The sequence below is a fragment of the Pelodiscus sinensis genome, chromosome 1, assembly GCF_052426305.1.
Source record: "Pelodiscus sinensis isolate ZL-2025 chromosome 1, ASM5242630v1, whole genome shotgun sequence".
Lineage (NCBI taxonomy): Eukaryota > Metazoa > Chordata > Testudines > Trionychidae > Pelodiscus > Pelodiscus sinensis.
In genome coordinates, this window is record NC_143052.1 from 73,915,877 (window position 1) to 73,936,428 (window position 20,552).

At 42.6% G+C, this 20,552-nt stretch overlaps 1 protein-coding gene across 7 annotated transcripts in view; it reads right to left on the reverse strand.

Annotated features, from left to right (window-relative positions):
* The window catches only part of PPFIA2 (PPFI scaffold protein A2), a 601,388-nt gene that overhangs the window by 146,760 nt on the left and 434,076 nt on the right, over positions 1-20,552 (reverse strand). The window lies entirely within an intron of this gene.

Below are 20,552 nucleotides of genomic sequence, written 5' to 3' on the forward strand. Positions count from 1 at the left end.
TTCTGTGCTGTCATGTACAGGCAGTCCCCGCCTTACGCGGATCCGACTTACGTCGGATCCGCACTTACGAACGGAGCTTTCTCGCCCCAGAAGTCGGGGCGAGAAAGCCCCGTTCGTAAGCTGCTCCGGTGCCCCTGGTCTGCTGGAGACCGTCTCCAGCAGACCAGGGGCACTGGGCGGGTTCCCGCGCTTCTGAGGCTTTGCCAGAGCAAAGCCTCGGAAGCGCGGGAACCGCTGCTGCTGCCACTTGGGTGCCGGTGCCTGTGGTCTGCTGGGGACCGTCCCCAGCAGACCACAGGCACCGGGACCCAAGCGGCAGCAGCGGGCGGGTTCCTGCGCTTCTGAGGCTTTGCTAGAGCAAAGCCTCAGAAGCGCGGGAACCCCCGCTGCTGCCACATGAGACCCGGTGCCTGTGGTCTGCTGGGGACGGTCCCCAGCAGACCACAGGCACCCGGACTGAAGCCGCAGCCGCGGGGGGTCCCGCGCCTCTGAGGCTTTGCCAGAGCAAAGCCTCAGAGGCGCGGGGAACCACCGCTGCTGCCGCTTCAGTCAAAGCGGCAGCAGCAGCGGTTCCCCGCGCCTCTGAGGCTTTGCTCTGGCAAAGCCTCAGAGGCGCAGGACCCCCCCGCGGCTGCGGCTTCAGTCCGGGTGCCTGTGGTCTGCTGGGGACCGTCCCCAGCAGACCACAGGCACCCAGACTGGAGCGGCAGCAGCGGCGGTTCCCCGCGCCTCTGAGGCTTTGCTCTGGCAAAGCCTCAGAGGCGCGGGACCCCCCCGCGGCTGCGGCTTCAGTCAGGGTGCCTGTGGTCTGCTGGGGACCGTCCCCAGCAGACCACAGGCACCCTGACTGAAACCGCAGCCGCGGGGGGTCCCGTGCCTCAGAGGCTTTGCCAGAGCAAAGCCTCAGAGGCGCGGCACCCCGCTGCCGCTGCGGCTCTGCTCCCTGTGTCCCTGGTCTGCTGGGGGGGGGGGGCGCAGCTAGTGTGCTCCCCCCCCCCCCCAGCAGACCAGGCTTTTGTTTTGGACTCTGGGGCAGAGCAGCTGGGGCGCTGCCGATTGGTCCTGCAGCGCCCGTGGGCACTACTGGACCAACCCAGCAGCACCCCAGCTGCTCTGCCCCAGGTCCTGATTCAGCCGCTGCTGGTCAGTTTCAGCAGCGGCTGAATCAGGACGTCTGGGGCAGACCAGATGGGGTGCTGCTGGGTTGGTCCAGTAGCACCCCAGCTGCTCTGCCCCAGGCGTCCCCAAGTCAGCTTCTGCTGAAACTGACCAGCGCTGACTACAGGAAGCCCCAGGCAGAGTTGCTCTGCCCCGGGCTTCCTGGAATCAGCTGCTGATCAGTTTCAGCAGCAGCTGACTTGGGGACGCCTGGGGTTCTTAAGTTGATTCTGTATGTAAGTCAGAACTGGCGGTCAGTTTCAGCAGTGTCTGAATCTGGACGCCAGTTCCGACTTACATACAGATTCAACTTAAGAACAAACCTACAGTCCCTATCTTGTACGTAACCCGGGGACTGCCTGTAGTTCTAATTTACCCCGATTGTCTTCTAAGAACATAGTAAGCCGTGGAAGTGTTGGTAATGCTGCTAGAACATGAGAACAAAAAAACGGCCATACTGGTTCAGACCAAAGGTCCATCTAGCCCTGTAGCCTCTCTGCCGACAGTGGCTAATAGCAGATGCCCCAGAGGGAGGAAACATAACAGGTAATCCTCATGTGACCCCTCTCCTGTCTTCCATTTCCAGGCAAACAGAGGCTAGGGACATCACACCCCTACTGCCTCAAACCCGAACCCTGAAATGCCCTCACTGGCCCAGCAAATTCTGTAATCCAGTTTCCCAGAGTTGCTGGATTAAAGAAGTTCTAGTGTACTATTCAACACTAGAAGACTTACCCAGCATTACCTGGGTCCCTCAGGGACGAGCCTTAGGTTTGTGTGTATGTGGGGGTGGGGTGCAGGAAGTTGGGGGCCAGGAACATGTTTTCTCTCTCAAGGACTCTCCCTGCCTACCCAGAGCCTGTTCTCTCCCCTCCCAGGCAACACTCCTTCCCCCTCCCCAGTCTGCCTAGGGCCAGTTTTCTCTACTCCCAGCCTGCCCAGGACCTGTTCTCTCCCCCAGGCAATCCTCCCCACCTGCCTAATATGTGTTCTCTTCCCATCCAGATCCCTCTAGTCACCAGAGACCTGTTCTCTCCACCCCTCCAGCCAAGGGTGGTGATGGGAGGAAAGGGTTTGAGGCAAAGGCAGCTACTTATTGGTCTGCTGCCAGGCAAGATGGTGGAGCCTCAGACCTGCTGGCCACTCCCTTTGTGGCTCGGCTGTGCCCATTGGGCACTCTGCAGCAATGTTTTCCCCCACAGGCTCACTGCCCCCAGTGGCCACTCTTGTACCTTGTCCCCTGCTTTGCATATTATGAGAAAATGTTCATTTCCCAGGGCTTCTGGTTCTCCTGGTACAACCAAATCCTGACCTTGCTTTAAGTTAGAAGAGGAAGCAGTATACCAAACTTGGAGGCCTTAGCTCTTACTATTTAGGAAGAGTTCTTGAACAAACAGACCCACAGACAGACACACAGATGGATAAACATACTCTGAAATAAATAAATAATATATATCTATCTCTATGTATATATATATATAGATACATCTATCTCTATATAAGACTTGGATAACGGAGAAGAGAGTATGTTTATAAAATTTACAAATGACCTCAAGCTAGGAGGGAATGAATTACATTTGAGGACCGGATTACATTTCAAAATGGCTTTGACAAATTGGAATAATGGTGTGAATTCAACAAGAAAAAAAAATCAATGAAGATAATTGCAAAGTACTTCCTTAGGAAGGAAAAAAATCAAGTACACAACTGGAGAGTGGGGAATAACTGACTAGGTAGTAGTGCTATTGAAAAAGAAACCAAGGGTGATAATGGATCACAAGTTGAATATGAGTAAACAGTGTGATACAGTTGTGAAAAAGACAAAGATCATTTGGGGTGTATTGACAAGAGTGTTTTGAGAAAGACAGAGGAGGTAACAATGGTGAGGCCTCAACTGGAGTACTGAGTCCAGTTCTGAGCCCCACACTTTAGGGAAGTACTGGACAAACTGGAGGAAGTGCAGAGAAGAGCCTAAATAGAAGAACTAGAGGACACCAAATGAAATTAATGGGTAGCAGGTTTAAAACTAATAAAAGAAAGTTCTTCTTCACACAGCGTGTAGTCAACCTGTGGAACTCCTTGCCAGAGGAGGCTGTGAAGGTTAGGACTTTAATAGAGTTTAAAGAGAAGCTAGATAATTTCATGGAGGTTAGGTCCATAAAAGGCTATTAGCCAGGGGATAAAATGGTGTCCTTAGCCTCTGTCTGTCAGAGGCTGGAGAGGGATGGCAGGGGACAAATCGCTTGATCATTGTCTTTGGTCGACCCTCTCTGGGGCACCTGGTGCTGGCCACTGTCGGTAGACAGGATACTGGGCTAGATGGACCTTTGGTCTGACCCAGTACTGCCGTTCTTATGTTCTTATGTTCTAAAATCATAAACAGCTTAGAAAGCCTGATTTTTGAGTAACATTGAAAAAAACTGGGCATGCTTTCCTCAAGAAAAGAGGACTAAAGGGGAACATGTTAACTGTCCTAAAATATGTTCTGGTCTCTTCTAAAGAGAGCTGTGATCAATTCCCTATGTCCACTGAAGTTAGGACAAGAAAAAAATGGGTTTCCTCTGCAACAAGGGAGGTTTTGTTCAGAAATTAGGGAAACCTTTCTAACTAAAGAATAGGTTTCCAAAAGAGGTTGTAGAATTCCCATCGCTGGAGGTTTTGAAGCACAGGTTGGGACAAACACCTGTCAGGGAGACTCTAGGTTCTGCCTTAACACTGGGGGCCGAACCTGATGACTTCTAGGTCCTTTCCAGCACTACATTTCTATGAAAAAAGACTCCAAATGATAAGATAGATGAGTCTAAAAGTATCTGAAGGATATATTTGAGCACAAACAATGGAAATCGACATTTGTCACTGTGGGATAACCCACGAGAGAGGTGAGAGGAAAGGAAAAACCTCACGAGTTTCCAGAAATGATTCAGCTGATGGGTGAAGGGACACAATTTATTTTGGCAGATCCTTCATCAGTGTCTGGTGGTGAGATAACAGCTGTATATAAAGTTGATTTATAGTATGTTAATGGCACTGTTTGGATGTATAAAATTCAGCTCCTGTGTAAGTTCTTGCAGGACTGGGGCCTCAATTAGGCACTGCATAGCAACAAAGTACTGATGCATAATGAAAAGAAAGTAATATAATAAATAATTCAGAGCTCCACAAATTGATTTTGTAGAATTTCTAAAAGAAAGTAGCATTTCAAAAGCCCATCTTCTGTCTCCTGTTGGTTTTACAGCATACGCAGCACAGTGTAGTCTAAAGATAGGCTACTTTACACCTACTTTGTATAAAAGCATTACTAATTTCCTCTTTTAGTATAATACTGACATGTTTGGTGCATCACAAATCACCAGTGCTACAATGTAATAATCCACATGCAAATTAACACACTCTTTGCCAATAAATTTTAATTAAAGTCATTGCCATTTTCTCTGGTCACACAATATCTTGATTCATTGGGACTAATTATGCAGACTATATTAAACATATAGCATACAACCAGAAAATAACAAGCATTTTTATACTGGAGCTGTATCAGAGTTACACTGATATATCAAGGATGCACTTTTCAGAAATATTTTAACGTATCTCCTTCAAAAAGTTGCAAAAATCCCCCCAAATATTTATCCAACAGTGTTAATGAATTTACAGGAACTGATATTACAGGGTTTTTTTTGAACATGCTAAGCAAAATCCAATACAGAGGGGGAACTTTTAGAGGTTTATAAATAAAAAAATGGGCTACAGTTGCTAGCTTAGGGAATGCCAATTTGCTGGAAAATGCTTTATGTGGATACACATGCACACGAAACACAAAATGAACATATGCAATCCCCAGGGAAGTAAGGTGAATGATGTCCAATAAAATATATTACTTCACATACCTTCTCTCTCTAATATCACAGGACTAGTATGGCTACTGGAAGACCGCACAGATGTGTCAGTTCAGGGGCTGTTCACCAGCATAAAATGTGGACACAAGTGCAGAAGTGAGAACATAGAAACAAACTTGGGTTCATCAGGAAATTAGTGTGGACAACATGCACAGATTTATTCAGGAGAGGCTAAAACATTTATTTTTGTTCAAATAGGACAGCAGGCAAAAGAAAAGAAAATAATATGCGAAGAAAGCTCTGGCAGCCCTTTTGCTGTTGACATATGACAAACCCAAAAGCATCTCTAAAGCAGGAAAAAACCACCCACTACTGTCCAAGAGAGACCGGCAAAGAGCCAGATGTTGCTACGGGAATAGCATGTTCCAAAGGTTGGCCTCTGGGTTTTGTGATGTCTCAACTGAAGAGAAAGCAGACACGTACTAGGCAGCAAAGTAAATAGTGCAGCCTTTTGTTATAAATAAAACACAGTAAATAATTTTAATCAAATTGTTTTAAATGTTAAAGACTCACCAGAATTATGAAACAAAATATGAAAAAATATCCATTGCTATGTTATGGATGAGAACGTATATTAAAATCATATAGCATTATACATAATATTAGAAAAAAGATCAATGTAATTCAGTCATAAATGAAATTGAACAGAAATAAATCACTGCCGCCGGATTTGAGAGATGGATCATAGATAAGCAGTTCTGAAGAAACATTTTCTAATCCTAAGGGATTTCATACTGACACCCATTAACATATTCTCTGGAGGATTTTAAAAGTAAGTGCAATGGCAAAATAATGTTTGTAGTGAACTTTATGAATTCTTCAGCTCTTCTACCTTCTATGGTTACAGAATGCTTGTAATGGGTCCACCCACTGGTAAGCGCTCTACTGCGGCCAGGTGATGCTGTGCAGGATCATTACCGTGTTGTCTGGTTGTCCTCAGAGTCTTGGAACCAGGGCTTGACTAGCCTTGTCCACGGTGCTAGTGAGTCTCTGCTTGTGGCTGGTCTTTGGCCACTGGGTCTGGGTCTTACACAGATCTAGGTTCATCTCACACTGGGAGCTAGCCATAGTACTGATCACCCAGTTAGGGTATAGACCTTGCTTGGTCAAGCTCCTGAAGGGAACTGTTAGGCCCCAGCCCTACAGCTTCTTTTACACCCCTCTGCTGTATCCTGATTGGCTGCCACGGAGATAGCCACTCTATAGTGTCTGGAGGACTTCTCCCCTCCTCCTGCTGGGATGGGGTGTGGCAAGGCCACTAGCCTCCTGTAGGGGGCGTTGGGGCCTAGTCCAGCCCATCACAATGCCAGTTTGTTGTTCCTGGGAATAGTCTGGTGATGGAGGGACCTTGTTGTAAATGACAATCTAGTAAGACTGTAAATAAAGATACTGTTGACCAGGAAGGAGCTGTGACATTTGCCAAAGAAGTGTCACTAGTACCATTCCATTCAGCTAGGGAGTTTCAATTCGGAAAATTAGGGAAAGGGTCTGCTATACTGGCATAACAGAAGACTTGTCTAGTGACTGTGTAATGTGCTAGGGAAGGTGGCAGGCTCATACTCCATTTCTGGCACTACAAATCGTAGGGTTTAGTTTTCACTAGGGAAAAATAGAGCGATTCAGACTGGAGCAAAGAATACAAGGAGAAAAGGCCATGCAGCAATGAGGAGCATATGACATAATCTCTAAGCAACTGTTGCTTCAGTAGATCAGGGAGGCTAGAGAGTTATGGCTCATAAGAACATCTGGCTCTAGCTGACTGAGTCCAAGCATGTCCTGTCTCCATTTCCCAGCTGTCAAGGGTAACATCTTGACCATGGCAACAGAGCTGCCCTATTCAATTAAACAAATCTCTTCCTCCATAGATGATTATCCTGAAAAAAGGTAAGTGGCTACTGCTATTTCAAATGAGAGTGAAAGTGCCATTTAGATCAGCTCTTCAGAGAACTGCTGACTGTGACTACTGAGATACAACAATCATCCTCTTCAGCATGTATCTTACACTGACCTTCCTTTTGCGGAGGAGTTCCCAAACATTTATTGTGGACGTAATTATGTGCTCAGAAGCAAAACTCATTAAAAAACCTATCACATATTTGAGACTCATACTTCTATCCTGTGTATAAAAAAATTAAGCTGAGGGGTAGGATGGGAAGGGAAGAAGTTTCAGAAGATTTGGGGAAAATGTTCCTAAAGTAACTAATTTTAGGCACTGAAATATGAAAATGCTGGCATTGGTCTTAAGGAAAAATAAAAACCATCAGCAATGGTTACTGTGCAGATGATCCCTTCCACTTGAATAGTAGTCAAAATGGGCAGAACCATACAAGAAAAGGCAAAAGGGACTTCCCAGATCATCATAAAACAAAGGAATCAATCTGAATTAATCAACCTTGACATCTAAAGGTAAATGAAATAAATACTAGTAGCAGATGAGGTAATTTTATGGAGATCACCATTTGTTAGACTAAGTGTAAGATAAAATTGACAAAGGTGAAATTGAATATTGCCTGACATAATAAAAGAGGTAATAGTTAATAGAGTAATGTAGGACTAAATTAATGGCAACAGTCACATCCACTTGAAGGAAAACATATATAGAGATAGTCCTAATGAATATATTGATTTTGAGAAAAGAAGGCATAGGAAAATTAGAAAATGTACCAGGAAAGGAGGTATTAAATATCACTTCACTGCTCTCATCACAATAGAGGAAAATCAACTCCTAAATCAGAAAAAAAATCCGATAACACTGCCCAGTGTTTTGGGCCCAGGGCATGGCATTTTTAAAGGAAAAATGCAGCCTTTGATCAATGAAGCAATTACAAATGGGATAAAGCATGTGTGACAGATATTTAGATTTCATCGATCAACATGGAGAGATGGTTGCTTCACAAATAGCAAAGATTGCACAGTTATAGCTTTAATGAATTATAGCTTACTATCAGAGGGGTAGCCGTGTTAGTCTGGATCTGCAAAAGTGACAAGGAGTCCTGTGGCACCTTATAGACGAACAGATGTATTGGAGCATAAGCTTTCATGGGCAAAGACCCACTTCATCAGATGCATGTAGTAGAAATGTCCAGAGTCAGGTATAAATATACAGGCCAGAATAAGGTTAGAGATACGGAGGTTAATTCAGTCAGGGTATGTCTACACTACCACCCTAGTTCGAAGTAGGGTGGTAATGTAGTCAACCGGAGTTGCAAATGAAGCCCTGGATTTGAATTTCCCAGGCTTCATTTGCATGTTGCCGGGCGCCGCCATTTTTAAATGTCCGCTAGTTCGGACTCCGTGCCCCACGGCTACACGCGGCACGAACTAGGTAGTTCGGAATAGGAAGCCTAGTCCGAACTACCTAGTTCGTGCCGCGTGTAGCCGCGGGGCACGGAGTCCGTACTAGCGGACATTTAAAACTGGCGGCGCCCGGCAACATGCAAATGAAGCCCGGGAAATTCAAATCCCAGGCTTCATTTGTAACTCCGGTTGACTACATTACCACCCTAGTTCGAACAAGGGTGGTAGTGTAGACATACCCTCAGGGAGGGCGAGGCCCACTTCTAGCAGCTGATGTGGAGGTGTGAACACCAAGAGAGGAGAAACTGTTTTTGTAGTTGGCTAGCCATTCACAGTCTTTGTTTAATCCTAAATTGATGGTGTCAAATTTGCAGATGAACTGTAGCTCAGCAGTTTCTCTTTGAAATATGGTCTTGAAGTTTTTTTGCTGCAGAATGGCTACCTTTAAATCTGCTACTGTGTGTCCAGGGAGAGTGAAGTGTTCTCCTACAGGTTTTTGTATATTGCCTTTCCTAATATCTGATGTGTGTCCATTTATTATTTTATATAGGGGCTGTCCAGTTTGGCCGATGTATATTGCAGAGGGGCATTGCTGGCATATGATGGCGTATATTACATTGGTAGAAGTGCAGATGAATGAACCAGTGATGGTGTGGCTGATCTGGTTTGGTCCTGTGATGTTGTCACTGGTATAGATATGTGGGCAGAGTTGGCACCGAGGTTTGTTGCATGGATTGCTTCCTGAGTTAGAGTTACTGTGGTGTGGTGTATAGTTGATGGTGAGAATTTGCTTCAGGTTGGCGGGTTGTCTGTGGGTGAGGACTGGCCTGCCTCTCAAGGCCTGTGAAAGTGAGGGATCATTGTCCAGGATGGGTTGTAGATCACTGATGATGTGTTGGAGAGGTTTTAGCTGAAGACTGTAGGTGATGGCCAGTGGTGTTCTGTTGGTTTCTTTCTGGGCTTGTCTTGTAGTAGGGGTACATGTCTGGCTTCTGGGTACATGTCTGGCTCTGTTAATCTGTTTTCCCACTTCCTCGTGTGGGTATTGTAGTTTCAAGAATGCAAGGTGAAGATCTTGTAGGTGTTGGTCTCTGTCTGAGCGGTTGGAGCAAATGCAATCATACCTTAGTGCTTTGCTGTAGACAATGGATCATGTGGTGTGTCCAGGATGGAAGCTGGAGGCATGAAGGTAGGCATAGTGGTCGGTAGGTTTTTGGTATAGGGTGGTGTTCATGTGACTGTCACTTATTTGCACCGTGGTGTCCAGGAAGTGGATCTCTTGTGTAGACTGGTCCAGGCTGATGATGGGGTGGAAGCTGTTGAAATCATGGTGGAATTCTTCCAGAGTTTCCTTCCCATGGGTCCAGATGATGAAGATGTCATCAATGTAGAATAGATAGAGAAGGGGCGTTAGCGGATGAGAGCTGAGGAAGCGTTCCAGGTCAGCCACGAAAATGTTGGCATAATGTAGGGCCATGCGAGTGCCCATAGCGGTGCCACTGGTTTGGAGGTATATATTGTCACTGAATCTGAAATAGTTGTTTGAGGATAAAGTCACAGAGTTCAGCCACCAGTTGTGCTGTGGCATCATAAGGGATACTGTTCCTGGCAGCTTGTATTCCATCTATGTGTGGGATGTTTGTGTAGAGAGCCTCTACATTCATGGTGGCTAGGATGGTGTTTTCTGGAAGATCATCAATGCAGTATAGCTTATTATGACACTTTTTATGAGAACATTGCAGGAGTTATTTAGGAAATCAAGGATGAAAACAATAATAAAATGACTAGTTTTATTTATGTAGCACTACCTATGATCCAAAAGGAACATTACAAACATTAATTAAACAAACCTCGCAAGCGCCATGTGACATGTTTAATAAGTCCCAATTTACAAGGGGGGAACTATGGTGAATATGAAGCCCAGATAAGTCAAGGCCCAAGTTTTCAAAGTGTCAGGTATTTGTGGTTATTTCAATTTTTGGGTGCCCAAATGGAGATACCAACTTTGTTTTTATTTTTGATTGTTGGGATAGTAAGTATGGCTGTCTGACTCACTTAAACTGGAGCTGTGGGCTCTCAGCACCTCTACAAGTCAGCTCCTAGGTGTCCAAATAAGGAAGACCAAAATTAGAGCTCATTTAAAAAAAACAAACAACAACCCTGAGACTAGGTGACTTGCACATAAACACACAGGAAATCATAAACACACATACAATAGAACACAGGTCTCCCTCCCAGTCCTATGCTTTATCATCTCAGTACCTTTTCAAGGTCAGTGTATGACCACCAACATGATTCTGATTGAAGTACAGAATGCCCGAGTCTTTAATCACCTGTCCCCTACTCTTCAAAGGTCTGCAGGCCTTCATGAGCAGGAGTTAAGTACATCACACCGGGGGAGGCAGACATGGAGATGGGGTGAGGGGCTGGTGTCTTGGCACTGCACCCATGGTGAAGGGAGTGGCCACAGGATGGGGTCCCAAGCTTAACATATGCAGTATATGGCACCATTACATTTAGGTCACCACCAGTATATGCCGCAAATTTAGTGTTACCCTATGCAGCTATGTATGCCTAACGATAGCCCTACATGCCCACCACCCCAAGAGCCGCAGTAATGGTGCCATCCATTTCTGGGGGCACATCTAGACTACGTGAGAATTTGCATATCTTCTTCTGATCACTTTTTCAAAAGCAGGTTTTTTAAAAGTGAAAGTAGTTTGGACGTGTTTTTTTCTGGAAAAAAAAACCCTTTTTCGAAAAATTGCATAAACCTCCTTTTTTAAGGAAGAGAAGTTTTTCAAAAAAGGGTTTTTCCCCCAAAAAAACCACATCCAGACTACTTTCACTTTCGAAAGAGCTGCTTTCAAAAAAGTGATCAGAAGATGATGTGCAAATTCCCAGGGAATTTGCATATCTTCTTTCAAAATTAAAACATAGTCTAGACATGTCCCCATGGGAGTGCCACAGACTGAGAGTAGGCAGGAATCCTGCCTTAGCCCTTCTTCAGTGTCAGTGTCAGCAGCGGTAAATCATGTAGACCGCTGAGCAATTTTCCATTCCTCCCCTTGCTGCCTCCCCTTCCTCCCTCTTCCACACCAATTAATGGGCTTGAGCACTATATCTGAAGTGTCTTGAACAATTCTTAGAAACAGTTTGTCTCCTTATGAATAGAGGTACTTTGTTCCAAGGCCTTCTCTCTGCACTGAGCTAGAACCACATTCAGCAACAGTTTTCCTCTCTCCAGTTTCTAAGAATTCTCTCATACCTCTAATAATCTATTTACAACCTGAGAAAGGTCTCCTACCTCAACCTTTCCATTTTCATTAAAGATCACAAGCACTGTTGCTAAAATTATCTTCCTTTCTCAGTACTTCTGTTCCATTCTTCTCTCCAAACCACTCCTTAATTTTCCTATCACCTTCTCTATTGAGCTCAAGTTTTTCAAGACTTCAGGCATCTACCTCTGTTAACCCCTCAGCTCTCATCTTCTGCTTTAACTTCTGATGACTGTGAGCTTTCCCCATACTATGCTCCTACATGGCCCTTTTAAAAACAAAATGGGTTGTTTGATAGATGGGGCATTTTCCTCAATGGCTGGTCCCTTCTTTGAGCTATTGGATCAGTCCACTACATCCCAACCCAGCAAATAGTTCAGCAGAGTACTTCTGCCTCTCTTATTACTGGCTGTGTGTTGAAGTCATGTCTGCAAGCTTTTTCAGAAGAGACAGAGCTGCTTCACTCACACAACAAAAGAAAGACCCACATGCAACGAAACGTATCCACTCTGAACAACTGCTCCCCTCTCTAGGGGGTCTCAGAGCCAGCACAGCAAGACTAATGACGGGTTTGAGGCCTCTCTCTAGCACCTCACCATCTAGGGAAGCTCAGCTATCAAAGCTGTTAGTCAACATTTAGATTTAAATCTAAACTTCAGGCTCCCTAACCAGAAGATTAGAAAGTGACAGTATTTTACTAGGATGTGGGTGTACAAGTATATGGAGATTTCCGTGGGATAGAGGAAGGGGAAAGAAATGGGGAGAAAGTTGATTTGTTAAGGAAACAAATGGGATTTGATTGAAAAGTTAATTTTATATCAAATGCCTCCCTTGCAAGTAATACATCCATTCCAGTTTCTTTCCAATGAAAAGCTCCACAACCACTCCATCAAATATGCACAGTCCATTCAAACAAACATGTAGTCCCCCTTCTCACCACAGAACATACGTGATATCTTATAAAAGATTCTTTAAGGTAGAATTTTGAGGGCTGGCCAAAAATTATTGGTTGGGCATCAGTAGCCTTCTTCCATTTCACTTTTTACACTTGAAACTTCTTAACTCTCCTTGTATACCAAACAATCAGTTTCATAGTTGAAATCTTCAGACATACACTTTTTCAATGAAGTTTATCTGTTTTAATCCACCAGAGGAAATTAATACATTTTCAAATCCAAAGACATCTGCTCTGCTTTGAGATGAACCCTCTGATTATCAATTCTGTTTTGTGTCTGAAGTGTATTATCTCTCTAATTTAGAATGTGAACTTTTTGAGGCAAAGATCATGCCTCTCACTACGTTTTATGCATCAAGCATACTGATTGCAATAAATAGCAAAATAATTACAAAACGCCTCGAAGCAAACTTTCTCCAAGTAACAATCAACCCTTGAAGGTCAGTGGTAACTCCCTATTTGTCCTCTACATGAACTGCTCTTCTTGTCCTCCAGATAAGGACTCCATATGTCCTGCCTTCACTCCACACTCTGCTATCCTGTGCAAACAGCACAGGAATGCAGGGGCAAGATTAGAAAGCCAAAGGCACAGAATGAGCTCAAACTAGCTACAGGAATAAAGGGAAACAAGAAGACTTTTTATAAATACATTAGAAGCACGAGGAAGACCAAGGACAGAGTAGGCCCACTGGTCAGTGAGGAGGAAGAAATGGTAACAGGAAACTTGGAAATGGCAGAGATGCTCAATGACTTCTTTGTTTCGGTCTTCTCCAAGAAGTCTGTAGGAATGCCTAAAATAGTGAATGGTAGTGGGAAGGGGGTAGTTTTAGAAAGTAAAATTAAAAAAAAAGAACAAGTTAAAAATCACCTAGAAAAGTTAGATGCCTGCAAGTCACCAGGGCCTGATGAAATGCATCCTAGAACACTCAAGGAGCTGATAGAGGAGGTAACTGAGCCTCTAGCTATCATCTTTGGAAAATCATGGGAGACAGGAGAGAGTCCAGAGGACTGGAAAAGGGCAAATATAGTGCCCATCTATAAAAAGAGAAATAAGAATAACCCAGGAAACTACAGACCAGTTAGTTTAACTTCTGTGCCAGGGAAGATAATGGAGCAAGTAATTAAGGAAATCATCTGTAAACACTTGGAAAGTGGCAAGGTGATAGGAAACAGCCAGCATGGATTTGTAAAGAGCAAATCATGTCAAACCAATTTGATAGCTTTCTTTGATAGGATAACGAGTCTTGTCAATAAGGGAGAAGCGGTGGATGTGGTATACTTAGACTTTAGTAAGGCATTTGATATGGTATCACATGATATTCTTATCAATAAACGAGGTAATTACAACTTAGATGGGGCTACTATAAGGTGGGTGAATAACTGGCTGGATAACCATACTCAGAGAGTAGTTATTAATGGTTCACAATCCTGCTGGAAAGGCATAGCAAGTGGGGTTCCGCAGGGGTCTGTTTTGGGACTGGCTCTGTTCAATAGCTTCATCAACGATTTAGATATTGGTATAGAAAGTATGCTTATTAAGTTTGCAGATGATACCAAGCTGGGAGGGGTTGCGACGGTTCTGGAGGATAGGGTCATAATTCAAAATGATCTGGACAAATTGGAGAAATGGTCTGAGGTAAATAGGATGAAGTTTAATAAAAACAAATGTAAAGTGCTCCACTTAGGAAGGAACAATCAATTTCATACATACAGAATGGGAAGCGATTGTCTGGGAAGGAGTACGGCAGAAAGGGATCTAGGGGTTATAGTGGACCACAAGTTGAATATGAGTCAGCAATGTGATGCTTGCAAAGAAAGCAAACATGATTCTGGGATGCATTAACAGGTATGTTGTGAGCAAGACATGAGAAGTAATTCTTCTGCTCCACTCTGCGCTGGTTAAGCCTCAATTGGAGTATTGTGTTCAATTCTCGGCACCGCATTTCAAGAAAGATGTGGAGAAATTGGAGAGGGTCCAGAGAAGAGCAACGAGAATGATTAAAGGTCTAGAGAACATGACCTATGAGGGAAGGCTGAAGGAATTAGGTTTGTTTAGTTTAGAAAAGAGAAGATTGAGGGGGCACATGACATCAGTTTTCAGTTACCTAAGAGGGTGTCATAAGGAGGAGGGAGAAAATTTGTTCATCTTGGCCTCTGGGGATAGAACAAGAAGCAATGGGCTTAAACTGCAGCAAGGGAGGTTTAGGTTGGACATTAGGAAAACGTTCCTGTCAGGGTAGTCAAACACTGGAATAAATTGCCCAGGTAGGTTGTGGAATCTCCATCTGTGGAGATATTTAAGAGTAGGTTAGATAAATGTCTATCGGGGATGGTCTAGACAGTATTTGGTCCTGCCATGAGGGCAGGGGACTGGACTCGATGACCTCTCGAGGTCCCTTCCAGACCTAGTATTCTGTGATTCTGATATGCTGCTAGCTAAAGTCAAAGAAGCATAGCTTGCAACACAGCAAAAGAGCAGATAGGAAAAAAGATGCATGAATAAAATTTGCAAACGAAGAACTCTTAGGCCCATACCAGTGAAAGAGTGCTTAGGTAGCTGCATTAAGCTCTCCCGTTAACATAGTGAAACCATATCAACAAGTTCAAGCTATGTTGGTATGAGAGTGAGTTTCCTGCGAACATGGTGCTGTGCACATGAGAGCTTATGCTGGCAAAAATTATGTCACCCAGGGGGGTGCTTTATTCACATTCCTGAGTGACAAAAATTTGGCCAGCATAAGTGCTAGTGTAAATATGACCTTAATGGAGTTTTCCAAGTTGCAGAATCCCAATGTGTAATCAGAACTCTGGGGTGGCCAGGAACAACAAAAGTGATGTTAGCAAAGTTCAAAAATCAGGCAGATGCCACTGTCAACATGTTAAAGAAACCTCTTGAATATATTAATCCCCAAATTTCCTTTTAATTTTACTTCACATACAAACACTAATGTTACTGCACTCCTTCTGATAGTGTTGTCAAAATATATCTGATTCCCACAGCTAAGAAAGAACATGATATTTTAAAAACTGGGATTAATATATCTGGAATAAGGTATAAGTGTCCTATAGCAGATGTATAGTTTTCTCACTGATTTTGAAATGACTTTATTTGCACCGGATTAAACCTCTGAAATGTGGAGAAATCTGGTTAAAGGGAAAAATTCTACTCTTCAGCTGAATGTGAACACCAGATATAGTATGAATAAGCATTTGACCATAGTTGTTCAGAGAATATATACAACACTGATTTGCTCTGAAAAAGTTGGCATACAGTTTCTCTCAAGTGAATAGGGCTTGTCAACATACAAAAGTTATAGCATAGTAACTATACCAGCATAGTAATAGTTATACAACTCCCTCATGTACATTCAGCTATACTTTCTATAGTAAATATGAATAAGTTAGAATTGCTTGTTTCCCTACAGCAATAATGTATAACCCCTCAAAATTTTCAAGGATGTTGTGACATTGGCAGCATGATTCCCCCTCCCCCAGAATATGTCACTCAAATTGAAGTTACCAATGATCAAACAACAGTGAAGCCACATATACTGTGTGGGGAAGGGAGGATTGGGAGGGGGGATGATGAGAGAGAGAAACTGATGTGTCAAGGGGTGGGAGACTTACAAAGATTTGACGATTTGATTTAGGGGTGAATGAAATCATTTTGTCTAATTTCAAACCACTTGTACAATAACAAGGTAGAAATGTGACTCATATTCTTCAGTTTATGTTTAACTATGAATATGGTTACAGTAATAGTAGAGGAAAAATATGAAAATGGGTTGGTGAGTGGGAAGAATGAATAACAAATATAATACAATTGTGAAAAATATCAAAGAGGAGGAGAGAAAAATTCTAATAAATTAAAACAGTAACTACTATATAGAGACTGCTCAGTTTTTAAGAGCCTAGGTTTTGGGGCAGCAACCAATTATTTTAATATTTGTGTGATCAAGTTATCCAGTCAATACAAGAACAATACAGCCCTACTTTACTGGACTGGACACTAGTTAGATCTAGTAAGCACCACTGAAGATTACTTGACTGCAATGTCATATGAAAAATTATTGCTATTTTATAAAAAAAAAGGAGCACTGTTCTGGATTATCCCCTACCACATATTTGACATCAAACTATTGCTTGAGACTGAAACTTTCTCTTAAAAAAGACTCTAGCTCTTTCCCTTGCATATGTAGACAGCAGAATGTAAAACAATTTGCTACTTTCTATTTTCTATTTTAAGAAACAACACTTCTAGCAACACTTATTTTAGCAACACTTAAAATCAGCAAAGGCACATAAAAATAGCTGTACTAAATCAGATCTGTGGTTCATTTAACCCAATATTGTGCCTACAATGATTTTTTGACAGAAAATGCAGTTTCTACATCACAAAAATTATAATTTTGCTAAAACAGATTGATTCCCCCTCCCATTTCAAGTTACTGCAAAATAAAACTGCAAGCTCGTAGGATGTCAGAATACATCATATAAGTCCAAAGATAAAGTCCAGCCAGGGAGCCCAGCTCAAAGAGGGAATCTGGGACACAGGCCATCCAATCAACAACTCCAATAAAACACTGATGCATTTTAATCACTGTTTGACTTGAAATATTTCAGTTTGGTTTCATTTGAATCAAGCTAGAAACCGTCCATATAAGGAATCTTTTCAGAAAATTTTCATTCAATGAAAATAATCTTTATTTTCACTTTTGTCCCAATTTGATGTGAACACAAATGCTGAAATGTTGGCATTTTGTGCAGAATGGAAGTTCCAATTTTTTTGCTGATCTCTACTTCCAAGCATGGAGATAGCACAGCTCAAAACAGAAGAGATGACTGGCAAAGGAAGCAGGGAATGTGATGCTTTCAACTCACTAGGAGAAATATGTTTTAGTGTTCTTGGTGAGTCATGCCATTCACTAGCTTGACAAATAGAGCATATATTTCTCATCTAACAAGATGTTATACGAAATGAGGGAATAGATTACTAGCTTTTATTTACAATATGCCTGATTACATAAACAAATAAAGATGCATGCACAGTGTAAAAAACTCTAATTACTACTAATTCAACTTCTGAAAATGGAATTTTCAGGGTACAAGGTAAATACAACTAATGCAAGTTAAATGTTTGCATACAGAATGCCAATAAAGACATAAAGTGATTAGTGTTTCTTTGTTGTAAGTAGAATTTATATCACCATTCACCACACCACTAAACAAAAATGCAAAATTAGAGAACAACAATTCTGCTCATGTCAGCAATGTGCAAAACTGCATATTATATTTGCTTGTTACTTTACTATCCTGGTTCATAGTAAAATAGTTTCCTTGATGGCTAAATAAAATCTTGTTCTAAATTTCTCATGTTTTCCCTCTCTATAACCTCAAACACATATCTTTTGCCCAAATTCCATACCTGTGGTTATCTCATTGCTGTGAAACACTAACTGGTGGAAGGGCTGGACCTAAATTTCCTCCTCCACCTCCTCCTCTTCACTCGGGGTTATCTGAAGAGTATTGATTCCTTCACTCTCCCCTCCATACTGCTTACCTAAAATGAAGAAGCACACTTTCCTCCTAGCTATTAGAGGTTACTTTAACTTATCCTCTTGTAGGCTATTTTGGTAATTGCTTTTCCAAACACACTTTCTAGGAGGAGAAATTCTTTTCTATTCCTTAGGTTCTAGATGTCCCACTCAGTGTTCTGGCTTGTACTTGAAGAGCACCAAGCAGCAGGACCCAAAAGTATGGGTCAGTTATGATGTGCCAACAGTATGAGAACAGATTTACAACAAACTTCCCCCTCATCCTTCTGCACAATACTCTATCCACTGCACCAGGTGTACTTAAGTCGAGTACATCTGTCAATCCTTTGTCTATTTAAACACAAATTATTTCTTATAACCAGAGCTTTTAGGTAGACAATCTTATTCAGAGTGTTCAAACTGAAAAACCTTATACCTTGTTCTTTGAATGTAACTAGACTGTAACTGAGATAGAGGAGGAGGAGAGGTAGCTGAACATCTTTTAGAGGAGCCCTAGGTTGACCCTTGGAAATTATTTTGAAAATTAGCAATACTTTGTGCAAAGGCAAATATTGTAATTTTTACAACTCTTTTCATGAGGCCCAGAAAAGTGTGTTTTCTGGCACAGACTGCAAGGGGAGTGAACTACACCAGAAACAGGGAAATAAAATCGCAACATATTTCCCTTCAATTTAATAAAGGCTGGTTCCCAGGAACCTCTTCAGGGGAACAACTGATGTTACTGAGGAGTGAGGGCAGCCTCATAATTCTATAGGAATATGCTTGTACCTCACCTTGGGGTTAAACCTTACAGGCTGAGATCCACTCCAATCAAGAAACAATAATGAATAATGAGAATAATAATAGACTAGAGCAGGAGTGGCCAAATGTACTGACCCTCTGAATTGCATTCAATAATTCTCAGAAATTTGAGAGCCAGGATGCGCTTGTTGGGACTTGAGTCTTGATTCTGCTTACACCACCCCAGTAGATGCACCCTATGGGGAAGAAGCCCCAAGACCTGCCTCCCCACTGGGTAGAAGTCAGGGATGAGATGTGTGGGAGATCATATACCCATCCCTGAATTTTGGCAGGGCTACCTATTGAGCTGCAGGGAGGGGCTGCTGTGGGTAAGAGTGGAGACATGCCTAGGAAGCATGACTCAAGCTGTTGGTGGGTGAACCTTCAAACTGTGTCCCTCACACTCAGTCAGACATTCTTAGCCCCATCATCCTGCCCCAAGGCAGAAGTCCTAACTCTGCCTCCCCCAAAAGTATGGTAGGTAGAGAGAATTTGAAAGCTGCACTTGATTTGTAAAAGAACTGTTTGCAGCTTGTGAAGCTGTTTGGCCACTCCTGGATGATAGTATGAGTTTATTAGAAGCCATTAAATGGTATTTTATTTCACTGCCTACAAGGAAATTATAGTTGCTGGCAGCATTGTGGTAGGATTTTGAGGGGCACAACATAATGGTGTGTGAGAACATCATATATAGGTCATCATTAAATACCTAATTCAAATCTGAATCACAGGCAAATATCTGTCTCAAGGTAGAAGTCCTTATTTTGACAAGCACCCTCTAAGTTTTCTAAGACCACAGGCACAATTAGGCATCTAGAAATCTAAGTCCCATAAACTGCAATCATAAACATGGAAGTTCAATGAGTTCTCTTTAAATATCAATCTCTATATAATAAGCAGAATTTTGAGGAGACTTCAGTTAGCATCACAGAGCAGCAAACACCAGTGACCTAAGCAAAGGACTGAGATCTGAACTTGCTTTCAGATAAACCACCTCTACAGCCTTTGTCATAACACTCTTTCTAATTGCACCAATTTCTCCATATGAGGCATGAGGACAACAACACTTACTTACTGATCTCCCAAACATATCATGGAAATTAGTTTACTGTTTATAAAGCATTTTGAACATGTGAACCAGTATATAATGCTAAGCACTATTGGTATTATTTAGTAGAAGTTTGTAGGTTGATTATGAGCATAAGGGAAGGTTTGGAAGTGGACAATCAGGCAAGCATTCCAACAGAAAGAGTGAAGAAGAAGATCCACAAATATTACGGCAGGGGGAAAAAAGAGTTTCTGGAAAAGAACAATGTTCTTTTGGTTTATTAGTTAATAGATCTACAAGTTCTCCCTTCTACCAGTGGAAGGTTTTAATGGAATCTTTTGGAATTTCCAATAGAGAGGCCATCATTTGCTCCCCTGAGTTTCTATGTATAGGGAAACACTTATATCTCCAGATGGGGCTACATAAAAGACATGCTGGAAGAGGCCCAAGTGTTCTGCTCATTTTCTGGGTTGTGCCAGCTTTCTCTGGCATCTGTTTGGGACTTTCTACTGCTTGGGTCCTGGGTTTGCTTGATAGAACAGAACCGGATCCTATATCTGATTATGTCAGTTTTAGTGTCAATATTTC